The 17,212-nt window shown below is 41.9% G+C and overlaps 1 protein-coding gene across 5 annotated transcripts in view; it reads right to left on the bottom strand.

Moving 5' to 3' along the window:
* LOC106144314 overlaps window positions 1–17,212 on the bottom strand; it is a 168,156-nt gene that overhangs the window by 27,649 nt on the left and 123,295 nt on the right. For 3 of the 5 annotated variants that reach the window (XR_003378558.1, XR_001229379.2, XR_003378559.1), the window contains exon 6: window positions 12,508–12,610. The exons of 1 other annotated variant lie outside the window; for it this stretch is intronic. The gene's annotated coding sequence lies outside the window, so the exon portion shown is untranslated. Of the gene's footprint in view, window positions 1–12,507; window positions 13,058–17,212 lie in introns of those variants that run through there. One more of the 5 variants, XR_003378557.1, reaches the window with a different exon arrangement.

Genomic DNA, 17,212 nt, shown 5'->3' with positions numbered 1-17,212 from the left:
CAGTGTACAGGGCTGGTGTGTAAGTGCTGTGCACAGCGGGAGGAACAGGGTGCAGGGCTGGTGTCTAAGTGCTGTGTGCATAGGTTTAAAGTTGCAGGCAATGTGGGTGTAGAGAAAGCATTGTTAAATTGGTACCACTGAAAAGAAACCTTGTGCTCTGCACTATGACAATATAAATCGTGTTCTGAGGACCAAGTCCCACTTACAGGAGGTTCCAATTTGTGAAAATGCAAACTAATTTTAATGGAGAGCCTGAACTAAGAATACCAGTAAAGGAGTCCCTGCTGGAAACAACTCCAAGGAAGTGTTTTCTCTGGTCCAGCCACCAAGGCATGAAGAAGCACTGCACATGTGATCATGGGTAGCCAGACTTTATCTCAAGTTTCAGGGCCATCCACATGGTTTAGGTTCTACACACATGCAAAATATAAAAGCTACAGGGCCATGGAAGCTTGCACCAAGGTTCCAGAAAGCCACTGAGGTCAATGTGTAGTAGCGTTAGAGTCCCTACAAGGAGGTTGTGCAAGGTCATCTCATGAGTGTGAAGAAGCCCAAGCTGCAGTGGAGACCTCAGGATGTTGGAGATGCTAAGATCATGGGACAGCCACCATAGAAATGGAGCCAGCTAAAAGAGAGGTCACATGTGCTTTCTGCAGAGAGGCTGTTCAAGGGCCTTGGAGCACAGAAGATTTTGTCAGAAACCCACAATGTCAGACATGGAGTTTCAGGTTTGATGTTTGCCCTGCTAAGTACCAATATTACTTGGGTCCAGTCTTTCCTTGCTGTGACCCTATGTTTCACTTTCAGAATGGGAACATTTACTCTGCAATTTTGTAACAGAAGTATGTCATTTGATTTTGTTTTGTGGTGCTCACAGTTAAGACATTTGCCTCCAGTCTTAGAAAGGTCTTTGGATTTTGGAGTTTTAAACAGCGTTTGGACTGTTGAAGACGGGGGAGTTCTAGAGATAACTAAATGACTTTTGCATCATGAGATGAAAATGAGATTTCAGAACCAGAGATAGAATATTGAGACAAATTGATATTTCAGGGTATCAAGGAAACATGGGAGAGACTGATTATGTTTAACCTTCATTATCAAGCTGACTGAGTTTATGATTACCTAGAAGACAAATATCTGGGTGTGTCTTCCAGAAAAGTTTCTTCGGGGTGGGGAAACTTACCCTAAATGTGAATGGTACCATATCACGAGCTGGAATCTTGGACTGCATAAAAAAGGGAAAGTGGGCGGAGCATTGCAATTCCCCTTTCTCTGCTTCCTGACTGTGAATGATGTGACCAGCCACTTCATGCTCACCCTCATTTTGAGTCAACAAAACCTTCCTTCTTTAAATTGCTTCCATTGTATATGTCCCAATAGAAGTTTCATAACAAATACAGCATGCAATCAAACACACTGTGACTCTCGAAGATAGGAATCATGTCATTTCATGTTTGTACTCTGAAAGCTTAGCAAGGATCCTGATAAGTAGTTTAATATTGATTGATTGAATCAATGAATGGTTTCAACGACTAGAAGCAGCAATGAATAAACATACTACGGAAAAAAAGCTAGTTTTTTATGGAACAGACTCACTTGAAAGAAAATAATTATTCAATATTAAACAAGTTTAGGAAGAAAATGTTTGCCGTACCAGCATAACAATTACAGTTAATATTTAGCATTATTATTTATTTAGAATATGTTTTTCTAGTAAGCTCCATGGGGCAAAGACCTTACACCTATTATTCTTTGTCCTGTCTCCAGTACCTAAAACACTGTCTACAAAAGGTAATCAATAAATATTTCGATATGGCTAAATGCATAAAGAAATGAATGTATAGATTCACGAAGATTGTACTCTTAACCCCATGAGCCACATAAAGGCCTAACTCGATCAGAAAAGCCAAGTCTAGACTAACCAGCAAAAGTCTCCAACACTAGAAAAACAGCTCAAAGTTGTGCAGCCAGACCTGTGAGTGTCGGCTCTCACAGTCTACGGCTTGACCTCCTTTCTGTAAGAAACGAACAAGCATTGCTTGAGGACGCGGAAGCCTCAGTGAGAGCAAGCAAGGATAAACAGATGTCTCCACAATGGCAGCGCAATGAAACGGCCTTTGTAACCCGGCTAATGAGAGGAACAGGAGGAAAGGTTGCAGATGATGATGGAACCGTGACAACCACAGAAAGTATGTTGATTGACTGAAAAACAAAACCTTTTCTTTTTTGAGACAGGGTATGGCTTCTGGAACCCAGACTAGCCTCAAACTCACAATCTTCCTATCAGAGCTTTCAAAACACTGTTAAAATATTTTTTTGAAGCGGTGTTGCAATGGCCTGAAGGTTATATCTCCCTCAAATTCATACATCAAAATCTGATCCTTACAATGATCTAGAAATGGGACTTGGGGAAGTGATTAGCAAACAGGTCCAGAGCCCCTAGGAATGGCCCCAAAGGGACCCTCTTACCTCTTGGGCCACAAGTGGACCCGGTGAGAGGGTCCCATCCATGAAGCAGAAAGCAGCTCTCAGCAGCCACCAAAGCTGCTAGTTTTTCTGCTTCCAAAATGGTGAGACACAAGTGTCTGTTGTGTTTCAACTACTCACCCACAGCTGCTGTTACGGCAGCACCAATGGGCTAACTCTGGTAGCAAAGTCATTCTTTAAATGCTCATAACACATTTATAATCTCAGAGGTCTCATGTGATCATTTAGTTAGATAATCCATGTGGCTTCACGCAGAGCTCAAGCCAGTGTTACCATGGGAACCATCAGGCAAGGCAGGCAAGGAACAGGCGCCAGGGCAGTGTACAGTCCACACCTCTGTATCATCGTCATCCGGGTATCTGGAAACTCTAGAGAGACGTATGTAAAAACAAACAAGCTCCCGCGTGAACTGACTCACGGGGATCGTGAGACAGATACTGATGCGAAAAGATGGATTTTTTTTTCCCCTAAATTAGCCGAGAGACAAGTGGAAGGTCTGGGCGTGAGGGAATCGAATAGGGAAGCACGCTACTCTGTACACGTTCAGTGACGTAAGGCAAGACTTTGCGCTTGCTTGCGGGAGCCTCTGCGGCAGAAACCCACGAGCTGGGCACACAGCTCTAGCCCATCCTTCCTAGCCTCTGGAGGCTGAGCACCATAGGCCACCTTTTCGTGACTAAACAGTAATGGGTGCCAATCTCCTTGCCTTGTCATTATAAAGGTTGCCTGTGCAGCCTTCCTCTTGGTCACAGCAGGAAGAGAGGTAAATAATCTCTGGAGTCCCAGGTGAGAAAGACAGATGAAGATCTCAGGGGTCTGGAGATGCCTCTGGCTAAGAGCACTTGCCGCTCTTGCAGAGGACCTGGGTGTTCCCAGCACCCACAAGGCAATGTACTATCCTATATGACTCCCTTTCCAGGGAATCTGCGCACCCTCTGGCCTCCATGGGTACCAGGTATGCACACAGTGCACTTATAAACACGCAGGCAAAACACTCATACACATAAATCTTTTTTTTCTACAAGAGGGTATTCAGCACCAACCTCAACATTAAAGATACTTTCTAGCAGATTCTGTAAATTGTAATAGAAAAATTGGAAGCCATGGATGTTCCTATGGGACCACACAGACTACCTGTGTTTCTCCACCCAACCCACGGACTGACCCTCTGGACACACTTACGCTCTTGGGAACGGGGAGAAGCTGCCTCTGAACAGCTGTCATGTGAATCCCCAACACAGCCTATGCGAGCTCATCTCTTTAGAGTTCAAATGATGCTGTATTTAAACCTACTTGTCTCTGCCTTTGTTTTTTATTTTGTCTGCACAGGGTGATTAAGAAGAACAAATAAATTGTGAAGCAACGTTATGTCTAAGAGTTTCTTTTTTGGTGATTATAAAATGTGGTTAGGCACAATCCTAAAGGACAATTAGGGGGACCCAAACATCATGTTGAAAATGAGACCTTTGGGTGCTTGCCTGAAGATGTTATTAGGAAACATTTGTTTACTTGCCAACGTTGAAATTTAAGACTGTCTTCGAGGAGCCCCAAGGTATTAAGAACAATAAATAATAATGTGCTGACGGGAAAACATTAAAAAAACAAACTTGTTAGAGTCTTTCAAATAATAAAGAATAAATTCGGCTTAAATCAGAATACAGGCTCCAAATCCATTTGGCCTGCACCGTCAAACACTAAGCTGAAAACTGGAGTCTAGGAGCCATCTCTGTAATGATGTTCTAGCGAATGTTTAGCAGGGGGCAGTGACTAGGCTTCCAGAGACTACTAGAGAGCTCCTGGTTCTTCATTGCTAACCTGGGCCACTGACAGGAAGGTTAGGTAACCGGCCTTTATCTCTCTAGTGAGTTTACAGAGAGGAAAAAACTTGGAGATAGCTGTGGTGGGGTGGGGGGTGGTGGTGAAGAGGTGGGAGATGAGGTAAGAGATGCAGCAGCAAACACTTTGAAGAGTCCCTTTGAACTGAGACAGAAGGGGTCAATGGGAAACAGGTCTGTGGCTTCATGTTCCGAGGCTGAAAACTTAGGCTCCAGCGTTCCTCTCTTGTGACATGGACTTCATCTCCACCCTCTTTTCTTTTCTTTTCGTTTTGTTTTTCGAGTCAGGGTTTCTCTGGGTAGCCCTGGCTGTCCTGGAACTCACTCTGTAGACCAGGCTGGCCTCAAACTCACAGAGATCTACCTGCTTCTGCCTCCCGCATACTGGGATTAAAAGTGACCACCACCACTGCCCAGCCTCCATTCTGTTTTCTTTCCACTCCAAATCCCACGTCTCTATCCATACCCAGGCAGAGCTCATCACTAGGGCTGGGTCAACATCACACAGACAGGCTGGCACGGGAGGAATGAATGTCGGAATGAATGTCGTGAGTTCAAGGCCAGCCTAGGCAATAAACTAAAAGCTTGTCTTAAATCAGGGGTAGTGGGGGGCGGTACAGGGAGACGGTAACAAATGCTTCAGTGGATTAAAGCATTTTCTACACAAGCCTCCCCAACCTGATTTGGGTCCCCAGAACCCATGTAAAGTTAGAAGGGAAAAATCAACTCCACAAGTTGTCCTGATTTCCTCATCTACACCACAGCATGTACCCTTATGTCACACACACTCACACACAATAATAAATAAATGTTACAATACCAAAAAGCTCACAAAGGGATCAAGTCACGGAACAGGTGAGCATCAGCAAAGGCAATGTGATCAGTAGAACTGTCTTCCCCAGCATAAGGTCCTTCTGTCAAAAAAGAGGTTGCGGGGCGTCCTTGTATATCTAACTGGAGCCCTGGGTCTACACATGAAATTTAAAAAGAATCTTTTTTGGATACAGAGTTTTGTTATGTACTTCGTGCTGGCCTTGAACTGGGGGTATCTTGCCTCAACCTCCTCAGTGTTAAGATCACTGATAAGTATCACTACACCTGGATTGACAAAGGAAATCAGTATGGCCATGTATAGCCTATGTCTTTTTCAACTTCTGTTTTCGATGATCAGATTCATCACTCACACACACATACACACACACACACACACACACACACACACACACACTCTCTCAAGAGGTTAAAGTATAGATTTTTATCTATAAATAAATTACATTTATAAAAAATTATTATTGTAGGCATTGAATTAATGAATAATGTACATTGGTTGAAGTCATCACAAAATAGAAAGTATTTGCCTTACTTTATAGATGAATAAACTGAGGTTCAGAGATGTTAGGTAAATTGCCCACATCTACTTACTGAAAACTAAATTCTAGTTGACCTTCCTTCTACATCTATAATCTTTCTTTTATATCCCCTTCATTTATTATTATTATTTTTAATTATTTATTTTTATTTTTGGGCATTGGTGTTTTGTTTGTATGCATGTCTGTATGAGGGTGTCGGCTCCTCTGGAATTAGAGTTACAGACAGTTGTGAGCTGCTATGTGAGTGCTGAGAATTGAACCCTGGTCCTCTGGACAAGCAGCCAGCGCTCTTAACCACTGAGCAATCTCTCCAGTCACTACTACTACTACTCTTACTGGTGGTGTGATGTGGAGGTGATCTATGCTGTGAATATGTTTTATTTGATTGGTTAATAAAAAAGATGCTCTCAGCCAATGGCTTAACAGAGTAAAGCCAGGTGGGAAATCTGGACAGAAATGTAGGGAGAGAATAGGTGGAGTCAAAGAGAAGCCATGGAGGCGCTGCAGGAGACAGATGCGAGAGACAGACTCCAGATGGATGAAACCTTACCAGTAGGCCACAACCACATGGCAAGACACAGAATAATAGAAATGGGTTAATTTAAGATATAAGAGCTAGCTAGTAATACACTTACACTATTGGCCAAACAGTATTACAAATAATATAGTTTCTGTGTGATTATTTTGGGTCTGGGCAACCAGAAACAAACAAGTGGCCTCTGACAACAGTACACACTAATGTGGTCTGAAACTTTTGGGACTGGTGCCCTCTACTCACTTAGGGTCTGGATGTTTTTGTGCCCACTCAGGGTCTGGAGAAAGTAGCTGGGACCATGCCTGAGGCTCAGTGTTCCCTGCCTAGGCAGGCAGCGGGATGGGGTCGGCTAGCAGTACACAAGCAGGAGAGCATGGTGGATTCTTACCATCATATACAGAGATATTTCCAAGCCACGCAGTGCACTGTATGGAAAATTTAACTTTTACTCAGATAAAAATTGATTATATGCTGCATGATGCTACCCAGAGTTGAGGTGGTGAGTATGGCTCCCACCCAGCAGTCCCAGAGCCAGTGGTGAGCTACCTCCACCATAATAAAAGACTGAGAGAGGTGGAGCCAGCATCAAGGGCCACTGAGACCAAGCTGCTTACCATTTTAAAAGTGCTTCTGGTCAGACAATTATTACAGATATGCAATAAAGACAAATTAAGATGGAAAATACCTCTAAATGGGTCACAGTGTTGGATAAATGTACATAGGCCTGGGAGAGAGAAGAAATATTTATTTTAAAAAGAGTAAATGGTTTTAAAATAATAAAACAAAGTCTTTAAGAGACAGAGTAAAGACAGTCATAGTTAAAAGGAATAAAGAAAAATAAGCCACGCAAAAATGGAATATATAGAGAGAGTCTGGATTATGTATATTATTGGTTTTTTTTAATTTTTTTTGACTGTGAATGAGCTAAGTACAGAGAGACATTTCATTGTATGGGCTGCTAATCTAGACCAGCATATATATATTTTAAAGGTATGTTGACTTCAAAATTTGGGTCTAAGGATATGTTGCTTTGGAAAAAAGGTTCTTCTTTTGTTTCTACAGAAGATGACAACCTGTGGATTCCTTCCAGGCTAATGTGGTTTGACAGATCAAGACCCCTGAAAGTTCACCATGAACACCCCCAAAAGTTACTTTGTCCAACAAAAAGCAGGAAGCAGTTTGGAAAGAACTATGCCCAAATTCCTCAAATATTGCTTCTAAGTGCTTGCTTACATTTTAAGGGGGATATGCTATAGAGATTTGCATTAGTATGGATCTTGGTTTATTGATATAAATTTAAGGTCAATTTTGTTATATGTATATTTCTGCTCTTGATTTACAGTATTGTGTTTGTGTAGCTCATTTAAAAATGTAATGTATAATTAAGAAGTACAGGTTAATAGATAGTCATCTATAATAGGCAAGCTTATAGTCATGTTATCTAGGTTTTCTAGATGTACAGAGATATATTTCAGATAGATAGGTAGTCTTCAAACCTTTCAAAGATTTCAGAATATGACATTTAAAATGTTTTAAGAATTTAGGACTTTTCATGACAGTGAGACACATCTGCTCTTAGCAGCACCAATTAAAGAGGATAATGGGCATTGAAGAGGCTCCTTATGGAGTTTGCTGGCCATTTGAGCAAGAAACTACTCTTGCCTGGACTGTTTGATATTATGCTCTATGAACTGAACATGCAGGACCCACATAAAAATTATTGCTGAACTTGCCTAAAGGTGAGACAGTCCTTCAGGGTTCCTGCTTCATAAAAGAGCCTGCCAGACATTTTCCAGGACACAGAAAAAAAGCAACTGATGAACTTTGCCAGTACATGGCATAAGAGATCTTCAAATTTCCTGCTTCATGGAAAGGTCTGCCAGATATTATGGACCTCTAGGCTGAAGATAGGTACCCCAATGTTACAGAAGAACTTTGGGTGACTGTACAGGCAGCGAGATGTCTCTATCAATTAGAGTTTTAGAAGTTGCTTACAATGTACTTCTTGTTTACTTAGGTAATATCCTTCTAGGTTCTTTGATGGAGTTGAAGAATAGATAGTTATATTTTTCCTTAGTTATGATAAAAGATAAAGCAGAGAAAAATATTGTAACTATAATTCTTGCTTGATAACTTTATTTATTTTATTTTTTTTTTTTTGGATTTTCAAGACAGGGTTTCTCCGTAGCTTTTGGTTCCTGTCCTGGAACTAGCTCTTGTAGACCAGGCTGGCCTCGAACTCATAGAGATCCACCTGCCTCTGCCTCCAGAATGCTGGGATTAAAGGCATACGCCACCACCGCCCGGCTTGATAACTTTTTTTTATATCTAATTTTATTATGCTAAAGTTAAAACCTTCCTTTTTATTTAGCCAGAAAAGGAGAGGTAATGTGGGAGGTGATCTATGCTGTGAAAATGTCTTATTGCCATTGGTTAATAAAGAAGCTGCTTTCAGCCAATGGCTTAACAGAGTAAATCCAGGTAGGAAATCTAATCAGAGATGTAGAGAGAGAGTAGGCAGAGTCAAAGAGAAGCTATGGAGCCACAACTAGACAGACGCCTTATGGACGGAACCCTACCAGTAGGCTACATCCTCATGACAATACACAAATTAATAGAAATGGGTTAATTTAAGATGTAAGAGCTAGCTAGCCATATGCTTAAGCTATTGGCAAAACAGTATTACAAAATAATATTGTTTCTGTGTGATTATTTTGGGTCTGGGTGACTGGGAAAAAATGAGTGGCCTCTGACAACAGTGGTGATTTTCTCTTTCTTTCTTTCTTTCTTTCTTTCTTTCTTTCTTTCTTTCTTTCTTTTTTTCTTTAGGCAGTGTCATGCCACTCAGGGTAGCCTTGAACTTGCTGTGTAGCTAAGGATGAACTTGAGCTTCTAATCCTCCTGCTGCCAGCTTTCAAGTGCTGGGATTACCAGCATGTAGCACTATGCCAAGTATGCAATGTTGGCAATAGAACCCAGGGCTTCTCGGGGCAAGTGCTCTAATAACTGAGCTACAACCTCTACCCTATTTGTTTTTTGTTTTTTTTTCAGAACAGGGTCTCACTAAATAGCTTCAATCTGGCCTTGAATTCAAGGTCCTCCCAATTCAGCCTTCCTGGTGCTGGTGTAGGCCTGTGGTACCAATCCTAGCCCTGTATTCTCTCTACCCATCAGATGACACAACAAGGTTTCTTCACATGGGCTATGGTTTTTACCCAATGTATTCTCCCCACAACTTCCAGACTTGTACCTACCCCTCCCCATCAAAGGATGACACTTTTCATTATTCTAATCAGTCTCTTCGGGTTTGGTGTGGGTAATACATAAAATTTCCCAGGCATTTTAAAGTACTGGATATAGTTAAACTGCTTCTGATATAATCATCATAGAACTCTGAGAGTCCTGAGAACCTGGCCTAGAAACTGCAGCTGGCAGTTCCAAACGGATGGAAGTTGGCCAGCAGGGAGTTCAGCACCTAGACCCAGGCACAGCCTGTCCTCCCCTGGGATTCTTCCATTCCTTTGATTCCACTGAGTGTCATAACCACAGGCTGATGTGAAGCAGAAGGATCCGTCCACAAAACAGAGTTGCTAGTGGGAATGGGAGGCTCAGAGAAGTGTGCCAGCCCACGCTACCTACCAATGGAAAGGAAGAAGGACAGGAGGAAGAAAAAGAAAAGGAGCAAGCAAAGGAAGCGGGCAGAGTTTAGAAATGGAAAGACGTTATATGACTTAATTCTAGCTGCAAAATAAAAAAAAACACAAGCCTAACATCATCCTAAGGTTGAACTCTGTTTCTCTGTGCAGAGAATTCACAACAACTTCCTAGATGAAAAACAACATAATTGAAACAAAAATCAATATAAAAACAGATAGACAACAGAAACCAAAAAGCCCTCTGGGGACCCAGAAATCCAGGGCAACCTTGGGCAGAGACTAGCTGGCACAAGGATTTAACTGCTCTAAAACAAAGTATTTATTTGGAGATTAAAATTAACTTATTTTTTTTTAGAGGTTCAAATTCTTAGTTTAAAAATAACAATGAAGTTCTTTAACTTAATTTTGTGAGTCTTCACTGAGTTGGCTCTTCAGTTTGCAGCAGCCACAAGTCAAAAGATAAGAACAAGAGGGATAGACTCTCCCCCATTCTAAAATGGGAGGTACACAGCAAACAACTAAAGCTCTTGCTTTCCAAATAAATGTTATTCCTTAATTTTAAACTTTGGAACATAAAGTGATTTGTCAAGATGGACACACGCGCGCGCACACACACACACCACTTATTTTAGAACATTGTAAAAACAATTCTCTAATATCTGAGTTTCCAAAGTGTTCTGTCATTAGATAAAAGTCAGAAAAAAAATTGTCTACGGCTAAATTCTGGTTAATGACCAGGTTTCAAGACCCTCCTGGGGCCCAAAGAACACATAGTCTCTTTCAGACCTCGTATTTCCTATTCTGTGCTGATTAGCAAGCTACCCATTGGGATAAACTAGAGCTTCAGGACGGCATCCACACCATAAAGAGGCTAGTCTCTCTGTATCTCTGTTTCTGTGTCTCTCCCTCTCGCCTTCCATATATATATTTCCATATATATATATATATATATATATATATATATTTCTGTCTCAGTCTCCAACTTTTTATCTCCCCCTTCTCTGCCTTTTGTGATTGTTTGTTTTTGGACAGGTTCTTCCATAGCTGGGGCTGTTTCCTTGGACTCCCAATCCTCCTACTTTGACATCTCAAATGCTGAGACGTCAGGTGCATATCCCCACATCCAGCTTCTCCACCTACGTTCTCTAAGACAAAGACTTTGTGCCAGGCAACCATGACATGAGTCTTTAACACAGGGGTAATTCTTTCTAAAAGTTTAATAACCAATTCTCATCTTTCAAAACTTATTTAATAGGAGACTGCCCCTTTGACCCCTGACTCCCTATTAGCCTCATCAAATGGGTGGGACAACCAGACATTACTTCTAATGTCTTCTACATTAGAAGTAATTACTTCTACATCTAAAATGATGCAGCAAGCACACAGATTTATCCACGAGGACTTTACCCAAGTGTACGCCTGGTTCATATCGTCTTTGAATCTATCTAACCTCCAGTTTACAAGAAACGCAGAGAAGAACATGTTAAATAGCAGCATAAAGAAGCAATCGGATAATAGAGAACACAGGATATTCCATGCGACAATCAGATGGGACTCAACAGAGGCTGACATCATGAGGATGCAGTGCATGTGGCTATGGAGCGAGGAGGCAACACGAGACAGAAAGAATCTTCATAAATAGGATGCCTGAATGAAGTATGAGTTCTTGTTTGAATGAAACAGAATCACAAGATATTTGGAGGGGGAGGGAAAAACAGGATAGAGTCATTGTTTGGAAATAGTGGTGAAGGTTGCACAATGCTGTCAATATGTTTAGTGTCACTGAATTGTATGGTTAAGCTAGAAAACGTTACATTATGTACAGTTTACCACAGTTTTGAAGCAATATTTCATGAGACAAGCAAGGAAATTCAAAATGTAGATAAATGATTAATAATGTTAAAAATTACGTGGCTTTTCTGAGGCATGATAGCGGAACTGCGTGTCCCTCACAAAAATGTGCTTATTCTTCAGAGGTGAATGTTGAAATGTTCAGACGACCTATAAATCTTATTTAAACAGTGAATAAGCTTATCTTCCTCCAGAAAAGAGGAAAATAAAGACTGTATTGCAAACGCTTTGCAATCATTTGATCTCCATGATAGACATTGTGTGTTCGTGTTGTGATTCTGTCTCTAACTACACTAGAACCGTGCATGGGGAAAGGGGTGAAGGACAGAGGCGTCTGTTGTGAGCATCCTGATGTAAGTCTACACAAGATTTACATCCGTTTGAAAGTCAAAGAGGGGTTAAAGAGTAGACAGAACGTTAGCCTGTGTACTGAGTCTGTAAGTAGAGTCGCTGCCCTTTGCTGGAACCACGAGCTCCTTATCTACCCCCAAGCTTCCTTCAAGGGTTGAGCAAGCCTATCCTATTGAAAGATCAGACAGTTGCATTTCTGGGAACTAACAGAGAGGGATCACGACTGTTTCATCCAAGGCACCCTGCAGATCAATTCATTTTCCTTTTAAGAGTCAACATGCCACAAGCAAGTCACTAGGTCTCATCTCTTCCAGGTCGTCATGCAGTTCACATCCATCCTTAGGCTCTTTCCTGGATAGAGCCGTACTGTACCCTGGCTAGCTGTGATCTCAGAACAGAAGGGAAGGAGAGGAAAAACTCACCACACATATCGCCGTTAGAGTACGTCTCTGGGAATTGTAACTGATGGCTTTCTCTGTCCCACGCTGATAATTTTTTTTTTTTTGAGGCAGTGATAGATTCACCCTAGAAGAAGAATTGGCATTTTTTTGTTTTGTATTTTGAAACTGGATCTCACTATGTAGTTTTGGCTGAAACTCCCTCTGTAGACCAGGCTGGCCTTGAACTCAGAGACTTCTCTGCCTCCTGAGTGCTGGGATTTATGGCATGTGCCACAGTACCTAGCAATTCAGCAGATCTGAAGATAGAGATTTTTTGATGTCAAGATCAGAGGGAAAATATGAAGAAATATGGAAAAGAGTCTCAGACGAATGTGGAATTACTTAGGAAACAGAATTCCCGGATGGAGTATGCGATCTTGTTCTGGTGTCACAGAATCACAAGAATGTTTGAATGGGAGGGGAAAACAGGAATTAGAATTACTGTGTGGGTAGAGTTAGTGTCTGGAAATAGTGGGGGTGGTTGCACAATTTTGTCAGTGTGCTTAATGCCACTGAACTGTATGATTAAAATGGGAAACTACATTATGTACAATTTACCAAATTTTATTTATTTATTTATTTATTTATTTATTTATTTATTTATTTATTTATTTATTTTGGTTTTTCAAGACAGGGTTTCTCTGTAGCTTTGGAGTCTGTCCTGGAACTTGCTCTATAGACCAGGCTGGTCTTGAGCTCACAGAGATCCACTACCTCCTGAGTGCTGGGATTTTAAAGTGTAGTGAATATATCAACATATGCATACTGGGGGAAAGGATTTAGTGAAATAATGGGCAAAACCCCTGAAATTTTTTATGAAATATATCCATCTAGTCATCTAAGAACAGCTTCTACGCCTAGATACACTAAAGTAAAAATACAGACAGAGGAGGAAGAGAATTGTGGCGGCAACTTGATCAAGCAATAGCAAAGGCAAAACAAACAGTTAAGGATGTGTCTCAGTGACAGAGCATTTACTTAGCATGGGTGAGGCCCACACCACAAACAAACAACCACAAGAAAAACACAGGCAAAAACATGTACAAAAGAACCCAAATAAGATAAACATCTGACTTCTCCACATAAACAGTAGTTGCCAGGAGACAGTGGGAGATATTTTCACAACGCTGAAAGAGACAAAAAGGGCACCAACTAAGAATCTTCTCTCTAGCAGAACGGCCGCTCAGAACTGAAGTAGAAGAGGAGGGCTTCAGGCAGAGCTGTGAGGTTGGAGGTGGAGGACAAGGTCAAGCAGCCTTAGCAGATGCCTTGGTGAGTAAGACTGCAGCCCCTTTTTTTGCCAGTCAGTGATCCACTGCAGTATCCAGCCTTTTGACACTGTGACATGACGCTGCCATCTATAAATGAGTCGGGCTGCTTTCATAGCTATCCAGGGACGCGTGAGGACATGCTTGTGCTAGAGGAATCTGCACATTTCAAGATTTCAAGTAGGATTTTCAACCCAGAAAGAAATTGTGTAATTATTAAAGCGAGTTGTGCTTTATATCAAAGCCAGTGTCACTTTAAGAACACGCACAGTTACTCCAGGATGGCGGTGCTTTCAGGAAACCTGACTGTGTCTGTCTGTCCCTCCCTCCCTCTCCTTCAAGTTTTCAGCCTCTAGTGATATGATCCCTAGGTTGTAGGCTCAACTCCTTGCCATCTAATTGCACTGTTCCCCCCCCCCCAATGCTCTGGGTCATAGATTTCTCCACACTGATCCAATTACACAGCAGCCTCTTCGCCGTGGCTTTTGAGGTCAGTCTTCAAGATTTGTCCGAAGCCCAGAAGGCTGTCCTTGGCTCTTTCTTTCCCTAATATTCTCTAGCAAACCAACCAACCTAAAGCTTATCTAGTTCTCTCGCGGAGCCAACAGCTTCCTCTTCATTGCTTAGTACCCAAGTCTCAACTGTTCTTAACTGACTTCAGTGGGAACTTTGCCATGCCCTCTTCCAAACACAGCCTCTCCTCATCAGCACTCTGTTCTTACAGCTGGCCCCTTTCCTTCCAGAGTCTCTAGGACTCTCCTCTTGAATATGGGCACTTGGCTTAGCCTGCTTTACAGAAAGAGCACTGAGTGGGAGCAATAACCTCTTGTTTTGCTTTTCATTTTCCTTTGTGGAGACTGCGTCACACACCAAATAGCGTGGATGCAATTGGTCCCCACTTTTATGTGTCTGCCATATCTAAGTGGAGGCTTGGACAGGAATAAAGTCCTCCACCTTTGGGCTGCACTTTTGGGGGGGGGGAGATGGGATGGAATTTAGCACCTACAACATAGATGTGGCAAGGAGACACTGTTGGCCTTGACTGACAAGAGCCCTGCCTTCCTGGGCAGGCTGGAGCTTCTGTCACAACAATCTAGGTTAGATGGAGTAGGAGGGAGCATGGTTTAGATGCCATAAGTTTTCTCTCTTATTGAGATTAGTAGATTTTCTTAAATAAACGAGTACTTGCTGTATACCCTTAGGAAGCTTTCTGGAGACTTTGAATGGTTGTTTTTACAATATGAATGTTTTGTTGACAGGGGACCGTAGGGCTCTTCCCAGCGCCATTCTGGAAATCGCCTTCTAATAGGATCTTAATGGCTACAAACACTGTCCTGACTGCTAATAATGTTTTTCTGAGCTTCCCTCCGGGGTTCGGGCTCTGATAAATGGAGGTGAATGTGGAGATAAAGAACTGCTTGATCATCCCGGACCGAATGAAAACGCTATGGCCATGCTCTGAGAACTGCACAGAATACAGTGGCCAAAACAAAGCAGAAGACCTCCAAATCCCTAGATTTCTCCCTGGTGTTTGGAGTGATGACACAGAAAGCAGCCTGGCTCCTCTGAGTCGAGTTCCCAGGAATGGTTTACTAAAGCATTTCTCGCTAAGTTTCCCAAAACATGGTATGAGAGTTAGATTGGATTTACAGTAGAAAAAAATTTCATCAAATCAATCCTGCTCTTCTCCCTCCTTCTCCTTTGTTCTGAGCATGTATCCTTGAGGTGGCTGCTTTGAGCTTTGGGGCCCAGTGAGCTTAGACCTAGAGAATGAGCCCAGATGACGGCGACTGTTAGTACAACTGTCAGCTTGTTGGGGTTCAGAATCCCCTGGAACACGATCTCTGGGCATGCCGCTGGTGGACACTGTTGACTAGACCAAGTGAGCTAGGGAGACCTGACCACTGTGGATGATACTGTGCCCTGGGCTGAGTCCTGGGATGAATGGAAGGAGGAAATAGAGCTGAGGACATGCATTCCCCAACGTCTGCTTCTAATTGTTAATACGCTATGACCAGCTGCACTGGGCCCCTGCTGCTCTGACTCCCCTCCACGATGGACTGTACCCTTGAACACTGAGCCAAAATAAGTCTCCTTTCCCTTAAGTGGCTCTTGTCAGGGTCCTTTATCACAGCAACAGGAAGAGCAAATAAGACAACATTCTAAACACATTAACCTGCGGTTGGAGACATAAGCCAAGTCACAAAGTTGTGAAGTTGTAATTATGAAAGAAGATTACACCAAATGGGTTCAGTAAGCTTCATATATTTGTGTCTGTGTATTGTGCACATGCAATATATATATATAGCTACATATATATGTGTGTGCATATATCTATGTAACAGTGATAAAGAAGAATAGGTCATAAATTTGGAAGGGAGTGGGGGGCATGGAAGGCATTGGAGGTGAGAGAGGGAGGAGTGGAAACAACGCAGACTCAACTCTCATCTATGATATCGAAAATTAAGATAAAATACATTTAGTATTTAAATGAATAGTTACAAATATTTATTATGTAGAATATAATTTTTATAATATATACACATTGAAAAGTATCCAGATTGAACTGATAAATATGAATTACTTAATGCTACTGTCAATTTTTTCCCTAAGATGAGATGTACAGTCTGCTATTTTTGACCTCAAAAATATATGTATAGGCCAACAGTAATTGAACTCAATTGAAAATAAGAGCTGCACAGTGGTGGTGCACACCTTTAAACCAAGCACTTGGGAGGCAAAGGCAGGTGGATCTCTGTGAGTTCGAGGCCTGCCTGGTCTACAGAGCAAGTTCCAGGACACAGCCAGAGCTGTTACATCGAGAAACCTGTCTTGAAAAAGAAAAGAAAAAAAAAGAAAGAAAAGAGGGACTCGTTGAGGAGTCCCAAGGGGATCTGGAGGGGGGTATGGGATAGATACACTCAAAATGCATAATATACCTGTATGAAATTCTCAAAGAATACATTAAAAATATTATAAAAAATAATGTCTCATCTCTCTCAAGCACTAACTTTTTTTCTCACTTAAATTGAAGCTGGTTCCTAAATAGTTCCTCCCACACTATGTCCCACTAATTTGGGAACAAGGTTTTCCTCTAACAAGATCACTGTAAAGGCCCCGGCCCTGACATAAATTCTTAGTACTGCTCGACCATTTGAATAATTGCAGATCAAGAAGAGTCAGTTCTATCGGATCAAGAAGTTCAAATCAATCCTTTCCTTAGAGCAGGTTTAACAAGTTCACCCACACCATGAGGACCTTTATGCCACCATCCCCCATGTCTACAATGACGGTAACTGACCAAAACAGGCTTTGCCCAGTTTTTCCTCTCACTGAGGCATTAGTCACCTCATTACCCTGGCCAAGCATCTGACAAAGGCAAAGGGAGGGAGGGAGAGAGGGAGGGAGGGAGAGAAGGA

Source organism: Microtus ochrogaster, unplaced genomic scaffold (genome assembly GCF_000317375.1).
Source record: "Microtus ochrogaster isolate Prairie Vole_2 unplaced genomic scaffold, MicOch1.0 UNK4, whole genome shotgun sequence".
NCBI classification, from domain to species: Eukaryota; Metazoa; Chordata; class Mammalia; order Rodentia; family Cricetidae; genus Microtus; species Microtus ochrogaster.
This window is presented reverse-complemented; position numbering and strand designations above follow the sequence as displayed.